The following is an 11,037-nucleotide window of genomic DNA, read 5'->3' as shown; positions in this document are numbered from 1 at the left end:
AGGGCATCGGATCCTGCTACAGATGGCTGTGAGCCACCGTGTGGTTGCTAGGAATTAAACTCGGGACCTTTGAAAGAGCAGCCAGTGCTCTTAACCACTGAGCCATCTCTCCAGCCCCCCGGAAGTCTTTTAAAATGTTAGAAATTGTGGACAAAATACCAATCTTAAGTGTGACACATAAAAGTTCACTTTCCAGCTGTCACATTCATGCGTCTTCCTTTGCTTCAAGAAAACAAAGAACGAGGCAGGCATGCAGGGACTAAAACCCTTCAGGGTCTCACAGACTCAAGGATCTGACAAAACAAAACTGAAGGAAAACAGCCTGCAGGAGCAGGCAGGCCTGTTATCCCAACAACTCGGAGGCTGAGGCAGGAGGATTCCAAATTAAAGCCTGCCTGAACTACAGAGTGAGTTTAAGGCCAATCTGGTTAACTCAGTGAGATCCTGTATTTAAAAGGTAAAAGGGCAGGGGGTGGGGGGGACAAAACTTGGTGGCAGAGCATGTGTGAGGCCCCACTACAGTTCCAAAACACCACATTAAAAATAAATAAATAATAAGTAATCCTTGAGGGGTGGAGAGGAGGAATTCTGGGAAGAAGACAAGGGAGAGAGGGAAGGAGGGAGGTCGAGGAGACCTGGCACATGATGAGTTTCAGAAATCACCTCCACTCCCGTGTGATAGTAGAAAAACGTTGGTTAACCAGCAATAATAGTTTTCAAAGTACTTAGAAGCAATGCCCTAAGCTGCCTTAAAATATATCATTAGAAGAAAAAGATCACAAGGTTTCGGTGACTTCTTCTCGATGAGGTTGTGTTTTCCACTTGTTCTCACTGGTCCTAAGACAACTTTTGTCCCTTCAGTATCAGCTGTAAAATCTAAACCATCCTGAGGATAGCAAGGCGAGTCCCAGGGAAGTTTAAACTTGTCGCAACCCTCAATAAGCAGGAGCTGGAAATAAAGACTTTAATCTGTCTACCAGCCGGTTGTATAACCCTGTCAGTAATTCTATGAATCCGCCTGTGAAAAAGATCAGCAAAAGTTAGAGTCTTCGTTGCATAAGTAGATACCCACATGGCGTCCTTTGCCAGCAAGGCCAGGTGAAATAAAGAACTCCATTGTTTCCTTAGGTTGACCTAGCAACTTGGGAAGGGTTTCTTTCTGCTAATTTAGTAGATGGGAGAGCATAGAGTGAAAACAGCTGTTTGAAAGTAGAAGCACTTCAGAATAGAACATAAGTGCCCTGAAGCTGGGGTGACCTGAGTTTGAATCCTGGCCCTGAGCTCTCAGCAAATCAAATTAACCCTGTAGGACTCAGTCTCCCCATTGTAAGACAAGGGTGGTGGTAACAATCAAACTTAGACTACTACTCGGCATTCAGCATCCACTCTCCCTCCTTCATTAGCAACAAAGTTCTTAAATTGAACTGGACAGGAGAATGACTATGGGAAAACGCAGGACTAGATGGAGTCTTCTGTCTGAGTCCAGCATATGAGGGTAAAACTTGCTCTCTTCCTCTTCTCTCTAGACTATAGAACGATGGCCAGAGCTCAACAGCCTCCTTTGTCTCTAAGATAGCTCTGGGAAGGAATGCCACAGGTGCCAGGGGAACTGAGAGAGCAGGAATTGCTGCTTACCCTTTGGCGTCAACCCTGAACTGACTCCTGGACTCCTTAAATGGGAAAGATAAACTGACCAAGGCTGTCAGGTGCAAGAATCGAACTCCCTCTCGGTCTACTAATCCTCACTGGTAACACAGCCCTCAGAGAAAGGCTTTGAGAGCAAAACAGATCCTGTGCCAGCTACACAGTACGTTTGCAATAGATGATTCTTGTCACTAGTAGTATGGCATTATTAGTTGAGATGGTTACAGGAATAAGATACTACTTCCTTTGCGGACTAGTGGCATTAAATAATTATGAAGGCAAAGACTCTGTCCCAGAAAGCAACTCCAAGTGTGTCTTAGTTAGGGTTACTAGTGCTGTGATGAAACACCATGACCAAAAGGAATGTGGGGAGGAGAGGGTTTATTTGGCTTAGACTTCCAGGTAATAGTGCATCACTGAGGGAGGTCAGTGCTGTAACTCAAGCAGGGCAGGAACCCGGAGCCAGGAACTGATGCAGAGGCCATGGAGGGGTGCGGCTTCCTGGCTTGCTCCTGGTGCAATCACTAGGAAAATACCCTATGGCTGCATATTATGGAGGCGTTTTCTCAATTGAAGTTCCCTCCTTTCAAACGACTCTAGCTTGTGTCAGGTTGACATAGAACCATCCAGCACAAGGTGTAAGAATAAATTACCCACAGTAAAAGAAAGAGGTTAGATGGACCTGGAATAGCTCCTAATCCCCATGGTAACCACATGCTTCTTACACCAAGTGTTGCCAAGTGTTCTCAGTGTGAAAGATGTGAATGGTAATGAGAAATGTAAAATAGAAAATAAAGGGGTGTGTGTGTGTGAGGGAGAGAGAGAGAGAGAGAGAGAGAGAGAGAGAGAGAGAGAGAGAGAGAGATTCTTTAAGTTCACTCTCCTAATGCTGATTTCAGTTAACAAGAATAGAACTGTAGATATACTAAAGAGTTCTAGAAAGAGGAATACACCAAAAGCAATGTGGGGAGCTGAAAGCTCAAAGCAGAGAACCTTATTACATGTGTTCTATAAATTCACCATTTCTCACCAGCCTCCTGTCAGGAGTCATCTAAAGCGGATAACGCACCCAGATGGTGGGAGTACATGCCTTTAATCCCAGTACTCTCAAGGCAGAGGTCAAAGGACTGAGTTCCAGGACAGCCAGGACTACAGAGAGAAACCCTGATAACTCTTGTTATCAAACACGCCAGCGGTTCTGTAAACACCAGGAGAGGAAAATACACAAACATTGACAACATGTACAAATCACCTGTCAGTTCAGCACAGTTTCTGCTGCCTGCTGAGTTCGTGTTGAGTAAGGTCAGGTCAGATTTTGAATTTTGAAAATACTTCCCCTTCTCACAGTTGTTTGGATTTCACAATGGCAGTTAAGGCTGTGGGACTACACTGTGTTCTTTCTCACTAGGGGAGAGCACTGCGAAGAGTGAGCTCGCTTATTGACTTACCAGAACTGTCTTTCCATTAACAGGGTGGAGCGTCTGCACGTGCCAGCTCTGTCCCGCACACTTGGCACACACTTACTTCCTGCTATGTGGCATAATTACACTCCACCATAGGATTCAGCTCAACTGAAAATGTAGGCCATGGAAGTGAAATACGGGTCAGTCTGCTAAAATCCAAGTTCGCCATTAAGTAAATTGCAGGTCTGCGAGTCCTTGATCAACGCTGAAACTAGAGTTAATTTCTAACTGTTATACTTAACTTGAAAATGAGTGAGAAAATCAGGGGCATGCTTTAACTGGATCATCCACTCCTGAAAAGTCAGGTGTCAGTACATCATCGAGGAATAACTAGTTCAAGCTCAAGACCTCTGTGATCACGGTTCACTAAGACAAATGGACTGGAAGTAGACATTCAACAAAGTGGACATTTCTTCCTTTTGTTCTGTAAGCTTGTGGGATGAATTAATTCTAATCCACCAGAGATTTGTTTCAGAGTCTCCACCTTTGAGTCCAACACATTTTGAAGCAACAGATAAATCCGCAAGTTTCTTTCATAGCTATCAGAAAAAATTACCCACCATTTCTCTTCCATCCTTATGCTTTGATATTGAAGCAATTATTCCCTGCCCTCTTATGTATGTTGTCATCATCATCTTCTTCTCCTCCTCCTTCTTCTTCTTCTCCTCCGTCTTCTACTTCTCATTTTTCTTCTTCTACAACTTCTTCTACTTCTTCCTCTTCCTCCTTATTCTTATTCTTTCTTCTTTCTTCTTCTGATTCTACTTCTCCTCCTCCCCATCTTCTTCCTCTTCTCTTCCTCCTCCTCCTCCTCCTTTTCTTCTTCTTCTTCTTCTTCTTCTTCTTATTATTATTATTATTATATTCAGTCTTTGTTTCATAATACATCTGGAAGAGCTTTCCTATTTGATTTACGTGATTTTTATCTGTAAATGTTCAGACCGTTGGCCTCAGGTTCAGGGAGAATTATCAATTACTACTTCTAATAACTAAGGAACATAGTAAAGCATGGACACTGAAGTTGCATATCTGAAAACAATACCTGAGGGCCTGTGTCCTGGGCTCATTACAGCCTTGCCAATATGTTTTGGGACAAGGTTTCTATTCCTTCTGAATGGCTGCCTTGTGCTTATACAGAGGATCATCTAATTGGATCCTGTTTCATAGGAATGAATACATGCTCACACACACACACACACATAGACACACACACACACATACTAACATGTGCACGAATACGCACACATACATACCATCACAAGGGGTGGATGCACACATGGAAGTCAGAGGACAACTTTTAGAACTCAGTTCTTTCCTTCCACTGTGGGTGTGGGTTCTGGGGACTGATTTTAGGCCACGTAGCAATTCCTGCGAAAGCCTTCTCAACAACCCAATAATCAGTTTTAAAATTCTAGCAAGAAAAGAGTAAAACTGCAAGGGAGCCTTAGTGCTACACAGAAACTATATCTAGATTGCTGTATTCTAACATAAAATGAGTCTGCATCGTTTTTGTTGTTTTTTAAGTTTGAAGAAAATTTGTTGGAGTTTAAAAGAGGAACCCCAGGTACACCAGAGGAGGAAAAGGAAGAAATTTTAACAGCTATGCCATTTGAGTTACGCTGGCATGTTCAGCCACTTGGCAGACAAGCAGCCACATGGCAACAAGATGAGCTTGAGAAAGAAGCCAAAACTCCAGGGAAAGCGTACTTGGACTCTGGTCAACATCCGAAACAAAGAAAAGGCAAAGGCTGGGGCCCTGTAACAACTCACAACAGCACCTTATCAGGTCCCCACCCAGAAGCAGCAGCAGTTGCCTTTAATCCCAGAACTCTGGAGGCAGAGGCAAGCAGATCTCTGAGTTCAAGGCCACCTAGGACTACAAATCAAGTTTCTAGCCACCCAGGGCTATATAGTGAGACCCTGTCTCAAAACAAACAAATACACACACACACACACACACACACACACATACACACACACACACACAGCCAGAGAGAGAGAGACAGAGACATAGAGGCAGAGAAAGAGAGAGAGAAAGAGAGACACAGAGAGACACACAGAGAGAGACAGAGACAGAGAGACAGACAGAGACAAAGAGACAGACAGAGACAAAGAGACAGACAGAGACAGACAGAGATAGAGACAGAGGGAATCCAGTTCATTCATTCATTTCATTCAACTTTATCCCTGATGTAATTATTTCACAAGCTCCCGTGTTATCAGGAAGAGGCTAAATCCTATTGGACAGGATTCAGCAAAGTAGCTAATTATATCAAAATGAATGTAAACAAAAAGTTGATAATCCCCTTAAAGCACAAAGGATGGATGGATAGTTACTATTAGGCAGTATACAAAAGAACGGGCTAACATAGGGTAGAAGCAAAGAAGATACATTTAGCTGGACCTGTAAAATCAGAACGAGGTGGAGGAGGGAGTCTCTATTTCTTGACATATGCATATTAAGCAGTAAACACATTCAAGACACTTCTCTTGGCCTCAAGAGTTTATTAACAATTGCAATTGAACTTTACTTTCTCTCCTATGTTTTATTTGAGTGTGGATGTCTCTGTCTCTCCAGGAGCAGGAAGGATACTTTTGTTTTAAACATTCAGTTGTCCTTTGTTTCATATCGCATGCTCTCTCATACAACCCAGGACCACCTGATCAGGGATAGCCCAATTCTACCACCTCCCAATAGACCTCTCTATCACTGGGTTAAAGCACTGATTGGATCAGAATCTAACTGACCCTGAAACTTCCTTCCCAGACACACTGAGTGTGTGCCTTACATGGTTATCCAAACTCAGAAAACAAAAAAATAAACCATGCTCTCCCTCATGTGAAGGCCCTAGCCCATAATGTATGTATACATGTGTCTTGGGTTTCTATTGCTGCTTGGGCAGGAAAGGGTATATTTTGTCATAAGTAACAATTCATCACTGAGTGACATTAAAACAGGAACTCAAAACAGGAATCTGGAGGCAGGAACTGAAGCAGAGACCTCAACAGTGACCAGTGACCCCTGTTAAGCTTGCTCTATCTGCTAGACCTGAGGGGGCGGGGTGGAGGGAGACAATTCCAGGACTGTCTAATTAAAGGGAGCTGTAATTAGAACTGGCCAGCCTCTCCCCATTGGGATTTCAGAGAGCAGCAACTCACTGGCTTTCGTGGTCCCTTTTATGGGGAACTGACTGACAGAGAACAGCTGTCAAGATAATTGGCTGTTAGCACCTGGCCAGAAGAGTTGGGGACTCCAGGGCTCAAGGCTGCTTATGAGGTAGATATGTGCAAGAATACATTACGTAGAAAGGGGGTCATCAAAGCACCTGGAAAATATTTCCATAATGCAAAGGAGCAATCGAATATCGCAGGTTCAGGAATTTAACAAGGCAAACGGGTAGGTGTACATCATGGCATCACAGTTTCAGGTTAAGTTGAAAAAAACCAGGGTTTGCAGGATCCACTGGGCTTAGGAAACAAATTTACTCTCATGAGGTGCAGAGACTTAGTACAGTGTGGCTCCTGTTTCGGTTACACACGTGTGTCTACATGCTTTCTTACACAACTCAGGACCACCTAGCCAGGGATAGCAGTAACCACAATACACCAGATCCTTCCACCTCAATCATTCATCAAGAAAATATACTACAGGCTTGCCTAGAGGCTGATCAGAGGGGGTGTTTTCTCAATCGAGAGTCCTTCTCCTCACCCGACTCTAGCTTGTGTCAAAACTATTTTTTTTCCTTCTAATTTCAACTCCATCAGAGTTGTTTTAATGAACGTTTAAATGGACAAATGCAGTTGAAGGTCTGGGTGGATTGTGCAACGGTGAAGAGCTCAGCTGCTCTCTTGCAGAGAACCAGGGTCCAGTTGCCAGCACTCACACTGGCGGATTCCCAACCATCATAGCTCTGTCTCCAGGGAACGCAGTACCCTCTTCAGTACCTCATGCATACATGCACAGACACTCACACACGTGATCACATATAATTCAAGAAGTAAAATTAAATCTTTTTTAAAACGTAATTGATAGTGCAGGTGTCAAACCCTAAGGGAACTTCTGTTGTGCCAAGATGGCCATCCCAATGGCATAGCACTGGAACTGAGCAGGGGTAACTAGCTATGTGATGTTTTCATTAGTGACTTAATTAGCAAAAAATGTCATTTTAGTTAATGAAAGGACCACATATGCTTTACTAATCCTCTGGGTTCTTCTCATTCCAATCACATAGACAGTTGAGACCAACCACTACAATGGTCAATGCTGCTCCTATGATAAGGAGGAAGTAAAATGAACAGGAAGTAGAAAGTAGTAAGAAGTGTTTTCTCACTGAGGTAGACAGTGACTCTGGGAGCTGCATATTGCTCTAAATTACTCTATTTGTGTCAGTTAAGAGCACGAAGGCTGTACTGTCTCACCTATCTCCTGCTGGTTGTTCTGCTGTCAAAACTATAATATGGTCTGCAGAGTAAAAGGTCCTGTGCAGTGGGCCCATCACAGTTACCATGGGATACAGTTTAAACGCAGAAGTAATTAGATGGTTTTCTTTGTTAAAGAGAATCACTTTCAAGGATCATCGGAAAACAATTATAAAGTAAGTGCCCTGGGTGTTTTTTTTTTTTTATGTTTAAGAGCATTCTTGAATTTGTCCACAATGTATGAGTATGAATTAAATTGCCCAAAGACAGAAAAATAATTCGTCTCTGCAGTAAACCTAATTAAAGATAGTGTATTATTTAGAGCAATGTATTTCAGAATTTTTCTGTGATCACTCACTCTTAGAAAAATAATATCTTCCCATGAATCCCATGTTTCCTAGATACAATTTTTAAAACAGTAGAAATAAAGTATGTGTGTGTGTGTATGTGTGTATGTATATATATATATATATATATATATATATATATATATATATGTATGTATTTAAAGTACAAACACAAGATATCTCAGTGAGGAGGGAGCAAGGGCACTTGCCACCAAGCCTGGTGTTCAACACCAACCTGTGTTCAACCCCAAAGACCCACATCATAGAAAGAGAGAATTAGGGGTTGGGGATTTAGCTCAGTGGTAGAGCGCTTGCCTAGCAAGAGCTGGGGTTCAGTCCCCAGCTCCGAAAAAAAGAAAAAAAAAAGAGAGAATTAACTCTACAACTTTGTCCTCTGACCTTTACATGCACAACATGACCTCTGTGCACCCAATTTGCATGTACAGAGAGCAGAAGAATGAGTCAAATTAAATGGAAACCCTCAAATGGACTTGCTGCATGGATTATAACATAGGTCAAAGCCTCTGGGCTTATTAGTGATGCCCGGCTTTGTGAAATAATTGTTCGTTCACAGGTAAGAACACAGACTTCCCGTAGCTGTTGTAGCACGTGTCTCCCCTACAGAACAGGAGCGTCAGCCTTTCTAATACTTTGAGTTAATCAGTGTTGGCAACCAGACTTGGTAATGTGTAAGAGTGGCACTGGTTTTGAAAACATGAGGAGTCATGAAGAGCAGCCGAGGCTTTGCACTGTGAGAGGCCAGGGAAGGCCATTGGGGAAGGTGCAGCTTCAGTTGCAGTCGACAGCCCAGGACTGAAGGGGTCATGCAAAGGAGTTGAGGCTTGGCACCATGAAAAGTTTCAGCGGTAGACCCCATTGTACTGGAGATGCCAGAACCATGGATGACCACCAAGAACTGCAGTAGCAGTGGAGTGGATCACCCTAAGCTTAGAGTGCTAAGAGGGCAGAGCTGGAGAAGTGATGCCAGCCCTTTGGAGACGCATATGTGGGTCCCAGACACTGAAACAAGAAGCTGCAACATTGAAGTTGCCTTGGAGACCCCAAGACGTTGTAGATGCCAGAGCCATAGGTTATCTCCTGAGGAAAGCTGTTAACAGGGAGTGGAACCAGCCCAGGAAAAAGAAGTTTGTTGCAGTCAACAAACATGAAAAAGGAATTCGAGATCTGAAAACTGCTTTGATATCAGACATGGAGATGCAGAATTTGGAGTTTGCCCAGTTGGTTTCCTGTCTTGATTCAGGGGATTACAGTTAAGTGATTGGATAGATCTCAGAGAGACCTTTGGACTTTTAACATTGTTGAGACTGCTACAGACTATGGGGACTTTGGAACTTGAACTAAATGTACTTTTTTTTATTATGCTATGGCTAGATATAGCCCCCATAGATTTATTTGTTTGAACAAACCTATGCGGGCCAGAGATTGGAATGTAATGGTTTGAATATGCTTGGCCCAAGGAGTGGTACTATTTCTAGGTGTGGCCTTGTTGGAGTAGGTGTGTCACTCTGGGCATGGGCTTTAAGACCCTCATCCTAGCTGCCTAGAACTTGGTTTTCCACTAGCAACCTTCAGATGAAGATATAAAACTCTCAGCTCCCCCTGCACCATGCCTGCGTAGATGCTACCATGTTCCCACCTTGATGATAATGGACTGAACCTTTGAACCTATATGCCAGCCCCAATTAAATGTTGTCCTTTATAAGACTTGCCTTGGTCATGGTGTCTGTTCACAGCAGTAAAACCCTAACTAAAACACATAGTCTGCCAACAAGAGACACGTTGTGGTTTGCCCTGGAGTTATCTGTATTTTGATGCTAATTCCACTGCCCCAAGGACTGCTGCCTACTCATGTACTCAGGACTCAGGTGACTTCACCAGAACCTTCTCCCCATTGAATTTGTAAAATGCAGATGAGGTACAGGTACAGGATAGAAGGAGGCCTGTCATTGGATGAGAGGAAGGATGGGTGGGAGAGAAGTTTGAAGGAAAAGGAGAAGACTGGAACGGAAAGGAGGTAGAAACAGGAGGGACTGGGAGAGAAGTCATGGCAGGACAATATGGCAGGTGATGTTAAGATTCCACACTGTACCTTTACAGGTTGTTACGAATGTTCTTAAGGGATGGACGTGTATTGGGCTTTGTATGTTTAGGTGGGCATTTATATCTTATCAATTGGGCCAAAGGTTATTGTGTTATATGTTCTTTCATGTGTAGATTTAAGTGTAAGAGAGTGTGTGGCGGCTGGTCTGGGCCACCACAGAGTTGAGATGTGTGTTTCTGGCATGGAAATCTGCCTTGGGAATTAGATAGGTAGAGAGATTACTGCCAGGCTCAGAGAGAGGCCTTCGGCAGTGTGATATGGGATGGAACAAAGCAGGTGAGAGGCTTTGCTGACTGAGAATTAAGATATCTATCAGATATCTTGGGTCACTGTGGTATAGACCTAGTGGGGATAAAAGACAGTGTTTTTATAGTTTAGATTTTTACAACAACAGAGACAAAGTAAGGCAAGGTGGGTAGATAAACTGGAGAGATCTGTGGGCTTCAGCATCAGGGACAGAACTTGCCTCAGAACCTCAGAAATAAAATAGAGAGAAACTGAGGAAGATACCCATTGTCAACATCTGGCCTCGACGTTTACAGGTGACTGCACAGACATGCATTTGATCACATGTCTATCACACACACATACACCAGAGAGACAGAGAGAGGCAGAGAGAAACGGCATTTCTGAAAGGGTGCTTGTAGACATCCTACACCAGATTATTCGATGCTACTAAAGGAAGATCTTGGGACCCTACTTTAAAACCTCTAAATGAGAACTTGAGATGTGGACTGAAACTCTGCCCTGATGGTAAGTTCTGGTGAGTTGTATAGATATGGTGCTGGCCATTTGCAACCTCCGGATCCATCTACCCCTCTAGACTGGGCCTGGACACTGAAGCTAAATCTGCAGACACTGCCATTACCACAAGCACTCTGGCGAGTCTCTTCCAATAAGGAAAACTACAGAGAGACTGGAAAACACCAGGAAGGAGACAGAACAGGCCAGTTTCCCTATGCTTTGCCTACTCTCCAAGGATACATCACCCAACTGCCCATCTCTACTCCCCAAGTTCTGCTTGTTTCTAACAGCTGGTTCT

Source organism: Rattus rattus, chromosome 4, assembly GCF_011064425.1.
Source record: "Rattus rattus isolate New Zealand chromosome 4, Rrattus_CSIRO_v1, whole genome shotgun sequence".
In the NCBI taxonomy this organism is placed as follows: Eukaryota; Metazoa; Chordata; class Mammalia; order Rodentia; family Muridae; genus Rattus; species Rattus rattus.
Note: the sequence above shows the minus strand (reverse complement) of the source record.